The sequence below is a fragment of the Enhydra lutris genome, unplaced genomic scaffold (genome assembly GCF_002288905.1).
Source record: "Enhydra lutris kenyoni isolate GAN:26980312 unplaced genomic scaffold, ASM228890v2 scaffoldscaffold5, whole genome shotgun sequence".
Lineage (NCBI taxonomy): Eukaryota > Metazoa > Chordata > Mammalia > Carnivora > Mustelidae > Enhydra > Enhydra lutris.
Window position 1 is genome coordinate 38,830,919 of NW_019154089.1, and position 17,459 is coordinate 38,848,377.

Sequence of the window (17,459 nt, forward strand, 5' to 3'; positions counted from 1 at the left end):
ATCTGCACTGGCTTGGCATAGGGGTGCCCCACACAACCACGGAACTGGGCCTGCGTGCTGTTGATATCATGTCTGCCCCTGCTAACAACGTTTCTACCGTAAAGTGTGTCACTGGAGCACATCATTTTCCTTCAGAGACGTAGTATTCAGAGGTTAACAGCACATCCTGCCAAGAGCACAAACACAAATCTTGGCATGACAAATGAGATCTTGGCCCTCTTGAATGGCCACACTTTAGAAACCAAGGGAAAGCTGGGAGATGCAAAAGGCCACAATTGAAAAGAACAGTCCTTGTGACTTCCACCAAAAAATGTCAGAATGGAGCCAAGGGTGAGTTAAGTATTATATGCATGGTTTCTAAGGAAACTTTAAAAGCAAATAGTGCATCAGGGAGGAAGGCACTCATTACACAGAGAAGTTCCCAATCCCGGGACCAGCCTTCCCTTCTAACTTCCACAGAACACACCGTGTCAAGGACCCCTGGCACAAAGGCACCCAGTGGCCTCCACACAGGTGGAAGGAGTTTCAAGAGACCAGACAAGAATTAGGTGCTAAGATGCTTTAAGTTCTGCTGGACCAACGTGAGATACCTTCTGTGTATATTCCAAGGTGCCATCACTCTACTAACAGCCAATAGCCTTTTCTGCTAGATTTGTGACCCTCTGTGTGCCCACTTACCCATCAGCAGGTACTCGGGTAGAGTTAGCTACTTATGTGGCTCTGGTTTCTAGAGAGGAAGACATGCAGTGGAAAGCAAGGCAAATACTTCCAGCTTCTTCCTTTTCTTCTTCCCATTGCATTGCCCTGACAAAATGAAACATCTTCAGTAGCCAGGCAAGGCAGTTTGGGTCTGGGGAAACTCCACACAATTTATACGATATTCTCTGCCTGTTTTAAGACCCCTGTGGCTGGTCTTCAGTGTTTATACATCTCTGATAGCATCACACTCCGCCCTCACTAACATTTTCTTGGCCAGAAGAATCTCCCTCTAACTCGTTCCAGTGACCTTTGTCCTCACAGTTCCTGAGAACCACAGCTTACCCCATCCCACCCCATCTTAGTGTATATATGAGTGTATTCACCCTCTCTAATATTCTTGTGAAGTTTCAGATCTTATTTTATATGTATTGAATGTTTATTCCTATGTGCTCGTTTCTTGCTACTAGCTTGATTGATTTTTTTTTCTGTTTTCTAATGGATTATTATTTGAATATAAGGCAGCTTGGTTGAATTTTGTTGATAATAGATTTTTTTTCTCCACTAAAATTATTACCTTCCAGAACGCGGTTGGGGAATGCTACCATAGAGTGTCAGAAAGCGGTTATTACATGGGGTGACAGGATAATTCTTTATGAAAATATGGATTCATAATAGTGAAATCTGCTTTGTTATGCATTTTGATACATTACACTGTAAGTTTCTCTCAGCTAGAAAGAGCTCCTGTTTCCTTATTACAGGACATACCATCCATTTTCATAGTACAAACACAACATTCAGCTCGAGTGATGGAGTTATATAGGCCTGTCCCGACACTGAACTTGTTTCAACACACCTTTGCCCATTGCAATTTTGCATCTACAAAATAATAGAATGCTAATGCACTCATGTTTTGGGGGGGGGGTTGTTTTTGTTTGTTTGTTTGTTTGTTTTGTGTTTTTTTTTTTTTTTGGTAAGGGAGAGAGAATGTAAGTGTGTGCATGCACAGGCTGGGGGAAGAACAGAGGGAGAAAGAGAATCCTAAGCAGGCTCCACGGCCAGTGCAGAGCCCAAAGCAGGGCTCAATTCTCACCACCCTGAGATCATGACCCGAGCCAAAATCAAAAGTCAAATGCTTAACCAACTGAGCCACTCAGGTACTCCTGCACTCACGCTTCTAAGTAAAAGATGAGAAGGTCTCTATGTGGCTCATCGCTCACTAAGATAAAATAAGTTGTAATTAATTGTGGCTATTTTAGAACATACAGAATTTCTAGATCAGAGATAATAATGTTATTTACCCATATGAATCCTATCTTAAAAACCTATGAGGAGATCAGAAGAATGGGCACAATGTATCACCATTTGTGTAAAAAGGAGTGACACATCCTTATATATGTTTATATATGTATAGAATATCTCTACAATGATATATAAAAATCTGGCATCAGTGGTAGCCTCTGGGGGAGATAGGAGGATACAGGCAAGCAGGAGACTTGCTTTCCACCATGGACTCTCTTGTACTCTTTGAATGTGAATTCTTTTTTTTTTTTTTAAGATTTTATTTATTTATTTGTCAGAGAGAGAGCTCACAAGTAGACAAAGAGGCAAGCAGAGAGAGAGGAGGGGAAGCAGGCTCCCTGCTGAGCAGAGAGCCCGATGTGGGGCTCGATCCCAGGACCCTGGGATCATGACCTGAGCCGAAGGCAGAGGCTTTAACCCACTGAGCCACCCAGGGGCCCCTGAATGTGAATTCTATCACACATGGGTATTGCACTCATAAATATAAGCTTCTACACCAAGAAGATGCTGAGAAACTAATATTTTATGTTAGCATGACATGGTGAGAATGAGATGGGAATTTTTTAAATTAGCAAATGGGATATAAGTTGGTATAATTGCATTTGACACGACTGAAGCCTTAAAAATTTCCTTTATCTGTATTTCTGATTCTTCTTGCAGGATAGATTCCTAGAACCAGAATTACTACATGTGGTAGGCAGAATAATGGCTTCCACAAATGGTCCAACGTGTCCTAATTCCTGGGACCTGTGAATATATTATGTTACACACGGTGCAGGAGGGAATCAGGTTGCAGAGGGAATTGAAGTTGAGAATCAGATGATTTTGAGAAGGAGAGGTTATCCAGGATTATCCAGGTAGTCTCAGTGTAATCACTGGGATCCTTATTAAGTGAAGGAGGGGGACAGAAGAGTCAGTGTTAGCGTAATGCCCTAGAAGAAGGAGTCAGTCAGCCATTGCTGGCTTTCAAGATGGGAGGGGCCATGAATCAGGGAGTGTGGGCAGCTTCAGGAAGTTGGAAAAGGCAAGGAAAGGAACGAATCTTTCCCTGGAGACTCCAGCCCTGGCAACACCTTGATTTTAGCCCAGTGAGCTCATTTTGGACTTCTGGCCTCCAAAACAGCAAGATAAGTTTGTGTTGCTCGTGGTTTCAGCCACCAAGTCTGTACTAATCTGCTAAGAAAGCAGTATAAAACTACTACATTGTGTCAAAGAAATATTCATTTATAAGAGTAAAAAAATCTGGAGAGAATCTAAATGTCCAGTAACAAAGGAATAGAAAGTCAATGATGCTACATATATATGAAGGGATATTACCCTATTGGCAAGCATTTGATTTTGAAAGTTCTAAAATGTTTATGGGAAAATATTAATTTGAAAAAAAGCCATTAGTAAATCTGTATCCGATTCCAGTTACAGAAATCATACGCTCCTCTATACATTACATCAGTCCAGATTCAGCCACAGAAAAGAGAAATTACTCAAGTTACTTCAAATAGAGACATATAAAAAATCAGACCTATACAAAATCACAGGGAAACTGTGGAAGAGGGACTCAAGAGGCTTCTTGAGAGGTCGGCCAGCCCGCCAAGATCATAGCCACCTCCACCCAGATCACAAGGGGGAATGTCAGATGAAACGTTGCCAGAGGCTGTGCCTCCCAAGGCAGTGGAGAGATGATCCTTTTTCTTCCCCTCCTTTCCCCATAACCACTACATTCTACTCCTTGTAAAATGTACTGGTGTGTACATTCTAGAATGTTCTGGTGTGTACACTAGTGCGTACTGGTATAAAGAATGTTTAAATCTAACCCCACATTTTCCTACCTCCATAGTTATAAACAAGAAGCAAACACCAAAGAAGCTATTGCTGTGAAGAATGTAGGCTCTGGAGTTTGAAGACCCAGATTTAAATCCAGCTCCATTATTTCTGTCTTTTCCTACATGACCCTCCCTCTTGGTGCCTGAGCACCTTTGTGGGTAAAGGGAATAGTACCAGTGCCTTCCCCACAGGGCTGCCGGAGGGCCGACACACTTAGTAAAGTAAACCTGCTCAAAATATAGTAGCCATTGTTTTTCTAGTATTTTCCTATACTTCTCGGGTATTATTTATCATGTATTGATTTTATCATCAGAGAAACAAAAACCTCATTTTAGAAAAATCCAAGCTGGATGTTAAGCTTCCAAAAATAACCCCAGTTTGAAGAAAAATCTATAACTTTTAAAACTTCTTGCCTTGCATCAGGTTCTGTCCGCTGTATATCTGCTTCCTGTTGATAAGGGGAAGAATAAAGACACAAGTTCTATTTAAAAGTCAAGAGTCTGGAGACTGAGTATTTTCATTCTCAAGGCCAGTAATTCTGCACAGCAAATGTCACTCTCCATCTTTTGCATCAAAAGCACCCTGTTTTGACATCTGACAATGAATGGATACATCTGGGGGGATAAAGGGAAGAAGTTGTGAGAATAAAAAGGGGTAAAGGAGACAGTTGTTTTTCAGTGAAGGCTGATTTGCTAGTTTGACTGTTAATTATACAGCATCTAAATGTGGACATTTATAACTGATTAAAAGTAAACTCAGACATCTCCCCTTTGGTAGTGGCTACTCAGTTTCCAGGCTGGTCCCCAGATTCGGGCACCACTGTCTCTCCTTAGGGAACAGGGACCCTGAGGGAATGAGCCTGACAGTTGACATTTTCACACACATGCTTTGTCACTTGACGCCATGGCCTCCCTTTGGGTTAGTCATCTCCAGATTCTCTTGCCAAAAGAAGACTCTTAAATCTGGGGCTCTCGTCATTGACCTGTGCAGCAGAGGACATCTTCTAAGGGCCACACGGGTGATTGACTTTATAACAACATCCACCCTTTTTAATTACTTTTGAAACCTCCCTGCTAGGATGAGTCAGGTTTTACTCCTTGCAAATTCTTCAGAAGGTTTGGGAGTTGGAAAGACATTCACCAGAGCACGGATAGTAAGTAAACCATGACCATCACTGAATTTCAGCATGGCCCATTCTATGGCTTGCTCCTTTTCTACATTAAACAACCTCACGGTCTCCAGAAACCAAAAAGCATCCAAGTACGTGAACTTTAAAGGACTTAAGTATATAAACCCTCATAGGAAGTGATTTTACTTTTATTTCCAAATTCCATTACACACAAGTAAAGGAAGTAAAGCTATTAATTTGGTCAGCATTACAGATAAGGATCAAGCAGGAAATGACTTTTCATGTGACATCATCGAGGGCCTGTGTCAGAGCCGGGACGGGCGGGGCATGTCCTTTGTCCCTTACAGATCTTTCCCAGCCTTCTCTGAATGAAAGAATGGTACAGGCAGGAGCAAATTTAATTCTGTTACCTCAACATGGACTGTGTGACCATGATGCAGACATTAATAATGAAAGAAACAAAGAATGAGAAAAGAGGAAAGTGGGGGCGGGAGGGAGGAAGTTAAAGCTCTAATTATTTAGTAAGATAAACCTTAGCTGGAGAAGCCAATGCATGTTTCTAGGAATTTTATATCCTCATTGAGGAATTGTGTCCTTGTGCCCTTTTTAATAAGAGCATTTCTACTTTAAAGAATATTTAGGATGGTGCTCAGTGGAAATCACATTCATCTCACACATCGTCAGGCCTGAGGATGCAGAAGAAAGACAAATTGCGCTCAAATCCCAGTTTGTGTGACTCTGGGCAAGTTACTTAGTTTCTTCACCTGCAACATAGTATCAGTTATGGCTACCACCCTGGGTGGTTGTGAGGATTAAATCAAGTGATGCTTGGAAATGCCCAGCACTGTTGGCACCCAATGAAAGTTTGAGATAATTTCCTCTCCATGACTGCTTCGTAGATAACTGATTGGTTTTTGTTTTTTCGTTTTGTTTTGTTTTTAGATTTTTCTTTAAGTTGTTAGATTTAGATTTAGATTTTCTTTAAATTTAAATTTAATTTAAATTCTTTAAATTAAAACATAAACGACATAAAATTTGCCATCTCATTCCTTTTTAAGTACAGTTTAGTAGTATTAAGTCCATTACCACTGTTGTGCAACCAAACTCCAGACCTCTTCTCCTCTTGCAAGACTGAAATGCTCTCCCCATCGAACGGCTCCCATCTCGCCCTTTCCGCAGCCCCTAGCAGCCACCATTCTATTTTCTCTTTGTGAATTTGACCACGCTGGGCCCCTCATTGGAGTGACATTTGCCTTTTTGTAACTGGCTTACTTCAGAAAATCAGTTTTTTAGATCACTTCCTGTGACTTGACAGATTTTTACTCAGACAAGTTTTGACAATTGTATATGGCAATATTGCACGATTCCCAACTATTTAGGAAAAAGCATAAAGTTGTCAAAAATAAAGGGGATCCATTATGAATTAGAGCATGTGAGTTGTATGCATGGATTTTACACAAGTAGAGCCAATTTTCAAATCACTTGCCTTCACTTGTGACTTACCCCTTTTACTGCTTGTAAATTCCTAGAGGTCAGGTGGTCACTGGCATGCATTAAGAATATGATAGATACTAATGGACTAATTAATAAATTAGTAAATCTATGAACTGCTAACAAGAAAATATTCATCATAGGGTATTTCCCTTAGTATTGATTCTGTGCCACATCTTTACTCATCGACTAATGGCACTTAGAGAAGGCAAAGAAGGTCATCTTTTGAATCATGGACACTTCTGTGTCCCATCAGCTTTTTAATGTCAGCACATGTCAGATTTGTTTAGTTTTCAAATTCTGTAGTACTAATGGATTTCTAACGGCAGGATTGGCAAAGATTTTAAAAAGACTAAAATATTCAGAATTGGTCAGGGTGAGAAGAAATAGGGGCTTGAGTACAAGCGCTAGTAGAAATCGAAACCTTTAAGAGGGCAGTTAAAATTTTTTGTGCATTCTCCCGCTCCCCACAACTCTGCAAGTTTATTTCTCGTTCATTTATTCCACAGAGATGATCATACAAATGTTCAAAGGTAAAGACCGTGGCAAACTGAATAATGGTCCCCTAGAAATGTCTGCATCCAAATCGCCAGAACCCGAGAAGGTGTAGGTCATGTTCATGGCAGGGAGTAATAAAGATTGCAGATAGAATGAAGGCTGCTCATCAGCGGACCTAATATAAGATGCCACTGGATTATACCAGGTGGGCCCGACGTAACCCTGAGGCTCATTTAAATGTGGGTGAGGAAGGCAGAAGAGGCAGCAGACAAGTGATTCGATGTTAGTGTGAGAAGATGCAACCAACATTTGCGGGTTTTTAAGGTGGAAGGGAGCCAGAAGCCAAGGGATGGAGCAGCCTTTAGAACTAAAAAAGGCAAGAGAAAGGATTCTCGCCAAGAACCTCCACAGCCAAATACAACCCCGCCAACACCTTGATTTTAGCTCAATGAGATCTGTTTTGGATTTCCGACCTCCAGAAATGGAAGGTTATCAATTTGTGTTGTTATAAACCACCAGGTTCATGATCTTTTGTTACAGCAACAATAGGAAACTAATACAATGACCACAGGGGTTTGGAGCAGCGCCATTTGTGACAAAATCTGAAAGCAATCTAAACCCCATCAATAAAAGCCTGATAAAACATCATGTCATTACCATGGATGCGGATGATTTTAGACTTTCACCAAAGAGAGAGCTGCTGGAGGTAACCTTGCCAATCGATTTAAAATGAAAGAGAGGGAAAATATAGCAAAGAAATTCCAGTTTCTAAATTGTCCTGCTTATAAATGCATCGCAAATATAACACAACACAGAGACATAGTACCTTTGGGTCACCCAGTCTTACTTCTTTCTTAAAATAAATCTATAAATATGCCAAGTCCTGTGCTAATCAGGGGAAGGTAGAGAGAAAAGAAGCTGACTGAGTAGGGAAGGAGAAGCAGGCACGAGAATTCTATCAAATGCAGGAAAGGCCAAGGCAGAGGAAAGCATGGGCACATCGGGAGCACAGGGAGGGGTACCTCACTAAGTCAGGGTAGGAAGGCAAGACAGGGAGAGCTGCCAGGAGGAGGAAATGCCTGAACCCAGTCCCAAAGGAGGAGTGGGATTCAGCCAGACAAAGAAGACTTGGAAGGCCTTACTGGCAAAGGAAAAAGCTTACAAAAGGCTAGCTGGCATGACGTCCAGTGCGGAGTGTGGGTGGGGTGGCACAGGAGAAAATCAGTCATCTTAAAAATGCTACACAAAGACGTTTGCAGAATTAGCTGTTTTATGTTCTCAAAACCTATTTCTACGCATTCATAATAGAATCATGAAACCTTCCTTGCAGGAGAGGATGAAGGGATCTGCCTCTCCTTGGCCAGAAAAGAAAGACCTGGTTCCTCGGAGTCGCTGTCCCATGCTCATTCCTCCAGGACTGTCTGCTCCCCAAGGGAGCCCCTCTGCCCCAGGCAAGCTGGAACCACTTCCGGTTCTCTCCAACCCTAATGCATTAAAGAATGAAAAACATTTCGTGGTATATTTTAACCATTTATATTTAACAGATCACTGCTCTTAACACATACAAAATACAATGAAACAAAATTGTGCTTTTCCAATGGATTCCAGACTAAAATTATATTAATTCATCGTTCATTGCAGGCCCTGTGTTCTGGTAAAGGAACAGACATTTGAATTTATATAATGAACGTTTTCTTCTTTCAATCCCTTCAATGATTCTGACTCTCCATAAAACCTCACTTAGACAAGAAAGAAGCTTTGAGAGAAAACCTTTGAGTGCCTTGGAGAATGAAGAGCCTGCCGGTGCTAGGCCCTGTTTATACTGCCTTTAAGAAAGAGAGCAAAGTTGTGCTTCAGAATCATTGGGTGGGGAGGGCAGGGGAGGCTTTTAGAACATACTGAAGCCTGTGCCCCACTCTCTACATTCAGAAACAGCTGGTTTAGAGTGTGGTACAGGCATCTTCATAGTTTTGCAAGTTCCTTAGCTGATGCTGATGTAAAGCCAGGGCTGAGAAATACCATACCGGCAAGTAGGAGAAACTGGAATCCTTTAAAATTTTATTAACTCATTTGCAGATATTTGTTAAAAGATGAACAATAGTAAAGACGAACAATGGTGGTTTAAAAAAAAAAAAAAAAAAGGCCAACAAATGGGAGCAAAAGGAAGATTCGATAAAAAGTCTCACTGGGGACAGACTGCAGGGTACGGGACAGGCACCCTCACCCTGGCCAGCAGGCAGAACACAGGGCACAATGAAGGCCCAACTGCCAACAGCAATAGACCAGAGAGATGTTTGCACATTAAGGGAGGGGGAAGGAATCCAAAAGAATTGTGAATGGTCTGTTAAAGTCTGCCCACTCAGTTTGCAAATGTCATGGGGCCACAGCCTGAGCAGGCAGTTAGGAGGTCCCCTGTGTGGATGGAGAGACACCTGCTGGGCCCTCAACCCCTATGTTGAAGACCCCAGTATTGGTCAGAGGGGGCCTCCATGGCAACCAGGCAGACAGAACCGCACTCAGAGAAAGAAAAGATTCTCAGGCCCTAACCAGGATGGCCAATCTCCTGCTGAAATATGGATAGGTGTCCCCAGAAACTTGAGAGTCGATGTTCTGGGTCAGACCTCTCTAGTCAGGCTACTATACCTGGGGGTGGGGGACAGTGATGAGGGGGCCCCTAAGAACTTAAAAGTATTCTCTGAGAGCTGAGTTATGAAATCAATATTTAATAGATCAGAAGAGTCACTCTAAAGAGAACAAAAGGCTCTTTAATCAGAGCAAGATAGATCATTTAACTAAAAAGTAAGAAATTATCCATCAAAAGGGCAATCCTCAGCCACAGAGGCATAGAAAACAAAGAAAGACACTGTTCTTGGGCTCGCTAAGCTCCACACTGGGGACACGGTGCCCTGGTCAAGGAACTCAACCCGACTATCCTCAGCCTCCACTGCTTCCACCTTAGTGCGGGCCCCCATCATACCTAAATTATCAGAAGATCTAACTGGGCTCCCTGTTTCTGCCTTTGCTACCCCTATAGATTAGCCAATGTGACCCTATCACAACAGGAGGTAAATCATGCTTTTTTTTTCCTGCCCAAACCCTCCAGGGATCCCCCTCTCAGAGAAAAAGCCAAAGTCCTCACAACAGCCTATATTTGGCCTTCTGTGACATGGATCACCCCCCACCTCTGGGAATCATCTCTTCCTGCTCAGCGCTGTACCACCACCATGTCTACCTTCTACCCCCTACACCCTATTCTCACTCCCATCCCATCCCACCTCCCTGATGGTCTTTTAACCAGGTAAGCCCTCCTGCCTCAGGGCTTTTGCACTTGCTATTAGTGTTCTAGAATGTTCTTCCCCTGGGTATTCACATGGCTCCACGCTTGAGTTCTTCAGGTCTTTACTTCAGGTTGGAGGCCTGTCCTGAACACTTTACTTAAAATAACAAATTCTCCCACCCCTCCCCACTTTATTTTTCCCCTTATCCCTTATCACCACCTATATATTTCACTAATTTGAATATTATATCTCCTCCCATTGGAATATAAGTTCATAAGGGCAGGGATGTGGGCTGGTTTTGCTCAATGCTGTATTCCTAGTGCCTAGACCAATGTCTGGGAATTAGGAATTCAATGAATATTTGTTGACAAATGAACAAATCAATCAACCCAAGTGTCTAGGGCGTCTCTGCTGTGCTGGTGGCTTCATCTGGGTTTTGAAGCTAAATGACTCAAATGTGAGTTGATTTGGGGTAACTACCATTTCCATAGCAATGTTTCCACGATGATTTGGTCTCCCATCAGGTAAAGCAGGAGAAAATCCGCTGGTCAGAAGACATGTAGCCTGGTCCCACCCAAAGTTTCTGTAATGAGGAGTAACAGAAGCAGCATGGCAATTTATCACTTGTTCGTCTCACTTAGGGCTTCAGACGGCAAACAGCTCTGATGGCAGTGAGTTCCTGGTCTTGACTGTGGGAGGCCTGGCCACCTGCTCAGAGGCCCGCCTTCCTCCTGACTCCTGGAGCTTGGAGCTTAGCCTGGCTTCTCTTTCAAACCCCGCAGGTTGTGTTTAGGAAGAGCAGACAGAGCAACCACCTGGTATACGGGGATCTGACAGTCCAAGCAGAAGCTGTTCCCTAGTGGCCGGGTAGGGCGTGAAGTGCTGTCGTAGGTCGCATCACTGAGGCACAGATTTGAATCTGGCAGGCCCACAGCGGAACTGCGGCTGTGGCTGGGCCGGGCTGCTGTCTCCTCCCGGGGCCGCCGTCTCCTCCTCCGTCCCCTGCAAGCACAACAGAGGTCCGTCTGTGGAAAACTGCCCACCCCAGCGCCCCGACCTCTGGTGCTGACGGCACGGGCATAGAGGGCTAGCCATTCTGGGTTTCTTTCAGAAGAAGTTCAGGGTTATTCAAAAACCTGGTGAGTCACAAAGATCTTCTGCTTTCCAAACCACAGTTTTCCTGTCATCACCGCTGGTGCCTAGCATCCCCCGAGGAGGAGTAAGTCAGGCACAGGGATGGTCCTCAAGGAGACTACCACCACCTCCTCATGGACTCCAGCACTTCGCCCTGCATTCTCAAGTGGGTTGTGGGATAACATGCTGTGGAGTCAGGGGACCTGGGTTCAAATCCCAGTGCTGCCTCTTTCTGGCTGAGGGACCCTTAAAGAATGTTTGTTTGTAAAATGGTTTTGCAGGAGAGTTCTGTAGATCAAATCACGGAGGTGATATCAGGTGTCCATATCCGATCTAGAGCATGAGGATCACTCGACGTCTAAGTGGTAGGAGTGAGAAGTAGATGTCAGCCCAGGATCTGTGGGTGTTTGGCTGCTAAATGCCATCCCCAAAGTCAGAGGGGTGTAGGCAAAGGCTGAGGCCCTGGGACCGGAGCACTGGGGAAGGCTTTACAGGACAGGGAAGAGGATGAGGGGTTACCACAGAGAACAACAGACTACGGTTCAGTCATCTCTCCCTTCACAGCCGACTTCACACGTTCACCTGAACAGCACATGTCCTCATGCTGAGGTGTTTCAACAAGGAGTAACACAATGAAGACTGACTTGGTCATTCTTGTGAGTCCATGGTCCGTACAAGATCGTTCCTTCTACGCGTGTCCAGTTTGCTTCCAGGTCTTAGGGGGGCTGGCACAGAGCTAGAGTCCACCTTCCTTCTTACAATCTTTTTTTTTTTTTCTGGTACTTCCTCTATCAGTTTTAAAATTTGTCTTTAGTTATCTTTACTTTTTATTTTTTAAATGGAAAATACTTTCAAGTTCAAAAGATACAAAAGGTATACAATAAAAACCTTCCGCCCACCCCTGTCCCCCAGCCACCCAGTTCCCAGACCCCAAAGCAAACAATGTTACCTTGCAACCATTTCCATCTACTTACAGAAATAACCTATGGATATATAAGGAAATGTATTTATTTTCTTTTAAAGTATAGCATATAAAATAGTTCTGCCCTTTTCCCCCACCTTGGTAAAATTCCATATTGCTATATAAAGAGTCATCTTGTCTTTTTTTTTTTTTTAAACGACTGACACCTATAGTTTTGAACCCTTCAGATAACTGCAATTTATCAGAAATCACCTGTCAGCATGAGTACCTAAAAGGTCAAATTTTCTTTCCAGGGGCTCTAGAATAGGAGCCATTAAAAAGCAACATTTTTCAAGAAAGCCCCTTTTCTGGGATTACATGTCTCACCTGCCCTGTCAGTACTTCAGTTCAGATAAAGAACACAGCTCAGGGACTTGATGGTACCCACAGCTGCAGCCTTGTACCAACTCTGTGGCTGGCACCTGCTACTCCAATTGGCTCACATGGGAGTTCACAACTGGGCCAGGTGATTAAAAAATGATCAAAACTAGATGTGGAATACCAACAGATACACTGAAACACCATCGGTTTAAAGCTGAACCTAGTTTGCTAAATCCTTACCTGTTTTCCATCTTTTTTTTCAAGATTTTTCTCCTCAAGGGAACCACTTTGAATCAAAACTAAAAACCGCATTTTCTAAAACTGCTAGGTTGAACAAAAGCAGAATCAAGTTGTCTAACCAAATGCCAATATTCGATTTCAGGGCACGGTTACTCTAAAAGCCACTCAGAGGCCTTACATTTATATTCCCAGAGTGAATGCGTTGACATGATTTAGATTAAGTATCTGCAATTGGTATGAGGTCAGGGCTAAGATACTAAATACTGAGCATACTGCCCCTCTTAGTCCTAAGCTTCAGGTACCTGTGTTTAAGGTGTGAAAGCAGAGACGTCAATACAATCATCATTAGTCTGGTGAACAGAAACGGAATTCTGAGCTGTCTTCTGCAGATATTTCTGGTACGAGCTGCAGGACCACTTTCTAAATACACTGGTAGTTAGGTCTTTAAGACCAAATGGGGAGCCTTATTGGAAAGGGGTTCTCTCTGAAAAGCTGAGCTCCTCCCAAGCCCACCAGGAGGAATTTGATCAGTCTGGGAAGTGATGAACAAGGCTTCCAGGGGACTGAGGACACTGTGCAGGGTTCTGGGAGCAAGAACCTGGAGAGGGGTCTGGACCCTGGGGGCCAGGCTGGATTGGGGCAGCGCTAGCCACAGTAGGTAGAAGGTGAAAGAACCATGCCAAAAGCAGGATGTCCTGCCTGACTGGGCCCTAAGTGGGGATTCTTTAATTTTCCACAGCACAGCTGATAAGAAGTTCTTATGGCTTAAATCCTTCATCTTACTGCTTGTCACATAATCACAGAGGATATTTATTGTTCTTGCTCCTGCCATGCTTTGGGCTTAGGGTTTTTGTCATTCAATTCTCATAGGATTTCTGTGAAGGGGGATAACTAGATTCCACTGCAGACAGAAAACTGTTTCAGAGAGATTAAATGACTAGCTCAAGGTCACACGGTGTTTGGGAAAGTGGCTAACATTTATTAAATACCTACTTCTGTTATTTTTTTTTTTATTGCTTCCCATGTTATCTATAAAGGGAGTACTGCAAAATGATCGATGATTTTACTTACTGGTTAATTTAACACTCTCAAAAATTCAATAAAATCTAAGTAGGCCTCTCCTGCCATTGAGGAAATGGAGGCTCAGAGGCGGGTTGGTGAATTGTCCAAGGTCACTCAGGAGAGAAGCCAGGCTGTGACCCCTAGCTCCAGCACACTGCCTTTCTCACTGTAATGCTGGGTCAGCTTCCCCACTGTGCTTGCAGACAAGTCCAACAACTCAGCAGTTATTAAGCCCTGAGAGCCGTTTCCTGGAGCGCCTGAAAATTTAAATCACTACCAAAACAAGGTCTGGTGCATCTGGCCCCTTTCAAATTAGAAAGCACTTCCAGATAGGCTGATGCGACTCACAGCAACAGAACACCCCGTTTCTAAGCCCCTTTGAAGGTAGCTTCGTAGGGACAACTGGCCTTGTCCTAGGCAGACTTCTGGTACAAGTTCACTCAAGGAAGTAAAACTATTCTTCAAATCAGACAGGCCACTGGAGCAGTACTGGAGCTTCATCTGTGCCACAGGAATGATGGGATTGGGACATCCTGGGAACAGGGCCAAGTGGGAGGAACCAATGATCCCTAGAAAGGCTTTAGCCATGACCCAATCCGATTAACTTGGCCCTCGCCCAGAGGCCTCGGATGAACGCAGATGCTCAGCAGGTTTCCCCAGGTTCCTGCACCTACCTACCTAGCACAGCATCCTTCTGTATTCTGCCCCCAAGTCTACTTCACTTCCCAGAGCTTACTACAGGAGGAATTTTGTTGCTTCTACGTGTGACCAAGTGGAACCTTCCATGTCATAGGCTAACCCTGACCACCTGGAATTTAACATTCGACTTGACATTGGTCCCTGTAGTTCTGCCAGGGCCATTCTGACAGCAACTGAAAGCCATGTATATTTGCATGGAGGTGGGAATTGGAGAGAAGGGGAAACCACTGGGTTTTGGCTCTTTTCCTCTCTCCCTCCTATCACTATGGAAATGTTACACTTTTCCTGCTTCCCCCATTGAGACAGCAGCGCAGCCCATAAATAGCCAGGTACATGGTGACAGGACAGGAGGCTCTCACCTTTCCCAACAGAAATGAATGCAGAGAGGGGACTTTCAGAGATTCCCTTTGCACCAGCTTCATGCCCAGTGCACAAAGCAGAATGGAATACCTATCGTTCTAGCAGTGGGCACCTGAGAAAAGTGGTGGGGTTTTTGAAAAGCAGGGAAATGGCATCCAATGTAGTCTGGTTTAAATTAGCAGATCTGAGCCAAATCCCCATCTAACTCTCAGCTCTATCACTCAGTTTGTATATCTTGGGCAAAAGATACTAGATATCTCTGATCCTTTTAATTCACCTCTAAAAAGGAGATAGATTCTCCAGATTTATTGTGAGGACAGGTGCATGAAGTCCATTTTAAGACATTCCAACCATTTTCTTTCCTCCCTCACATACCCTTTAAGAGAACCTCTCCATCTCATGCCTACCCCATCCCCAACCCACAGCTGATCTGTCCAGCTTGGGTCAGGTGTCCCCCACTGGCCTAAGGAACCCTGTGAACTAAAAGATGTCTGGGTCATTTTAGACATACTGGAAGGTGCTCAGAAAACCAAGCCACTGGGCGTTAAAAAAAAAAAAAAAAGGAAAAAAGAATAAAACAGATTCACAAAGAAAAGAAGCTGACCTAGATTAGAAATCCCCACATAGAAAGCAAGCTTGGTTCCAGATGGGACTTTGGCCTCATGTGGGATTCACCAGGTCCCTGTACCTATCCATGATCCTTTATATCACGAATGAGGATGGTTTGAGCCATCGGATTTCTGGCAACCAACAGCAACAGACCCTAAGAGAGATGGTGTGAAGTACTTTACTCAAGTACCTATTATGTGTCAGGTGCTAGACTCACAGTAGCTATTATTTCAAAACATCTCACTCACAATTTACTCCTATACACCTAATAGTTATGGAAGATACTAACATAAGCAGATACTCAGTGGGACTACCTGAATGCTTAGTCAGACTAGATCGTTTCATGAACAATGTCTATGTCAACTGCAGAAGGAAGCTTAGGACAGTGAACACACTCTTCTATTTTTTTTATATAAGTCTTTCACATTAAATAAACGCCTCCTTGACTACTAGAGAAAAAAATAATTATCATATTCCACTGAAGCTGAGAAATAAAGCAACCTCTGTTTATTTTTTTAAAAGATAAACATGACTGATCTGCACTAATTATAACATTTGAATAAAACAATGTTCAACATTCTTAGTCTATAAATAACTAATACCCTATTTTGCTTATTCTGTTAGCCAAAGATAAGACAAATGAGAAATGCAAATGAGAAAACTGGATAATGCTTATTGATTTAAAGGCATCAGATATGATATTTGATTCTGAGGAAATGAAGACATAAACGGGAAAAAACAACGCCTATAGCAATGAAATTGGTAAAGAATGACATTTAAAGGTCGGTACATAAATTTTACATGCTTGACTTGACAGACTGGAACATTTTTCAAGTCCTTAATTATGAGAACAGCAGCAAAACGTAAGACAATTAAAACCTGGCATTTAAGGATCTGCTGTGTTGTTACGAACACATATATGACAACGATTATCAGTGAAGCCCAGGAAACTACTCTATTTGCCACTACTACTCTATGCATGCCAACGTGCACGGACTTTGTTGCACTTCCAAACGTGTTCCCTTGTTCTGGGTTTAAACTGTACCTTCGGATACAACAGCCTGAGAATCACAGGGTTGTAATGCATGGCTGCAGACCCAGTCTCACTGCGCGACAATTACAGCACATCAATAAGCCCGTTTGTAATGAAAATAGCAAAACCAGGCTCAAGTGGGCACCCTCATGTTATAAATACATCACATATCAAGATTATAAATTACAGAAATAAAGACAAATAATGGCATGAAGGGCATGATAGTTTATTTTAAAAAACTGTACCACACCGATCATAATGACCAGCATACACATTATGATGGCTTTTCTCTTGGGTATTAACATTGCAGTATTTTTGTATACTGAAATGTTTCAATAGGACCAAGAACGTTAGAGAAATAAAGATCTTAGATGAAAATGAACACTAATAATTCTGGTGTCCTACCCCCACAGAATTCATTTAAACCCCTTACGAATCAGTGGCATTATAATGTTATGTAGTTATGAAGAACAAAAGTTCTCTTCTAAGTAGGCAGCATGAACTTATACCTCCTTGTACTTTAGTTTTTATAATTTAAGCATGTCCACCCTGGCTAAAGCACAATCATAAAGACACCTCAGATAATTTCCATGCTACCACTGCACGACTTTAGTGATTTTACTTAAAAAAAAAAAAAAAAAAAAAAACCCACCATCAAAATAAAGAGGCAAATAAAACTGATTTTCAAATCATTTAAAAAGCATAGTGCTTATCTGTCCAATACAGACTCAAACTTAAATCAAATGCTACAATTATAATCTCCAAACTTCTGCAGTAAAGTTAACATATATATATATGGGTTTTGTTTATAGAAGTGTATTTTGC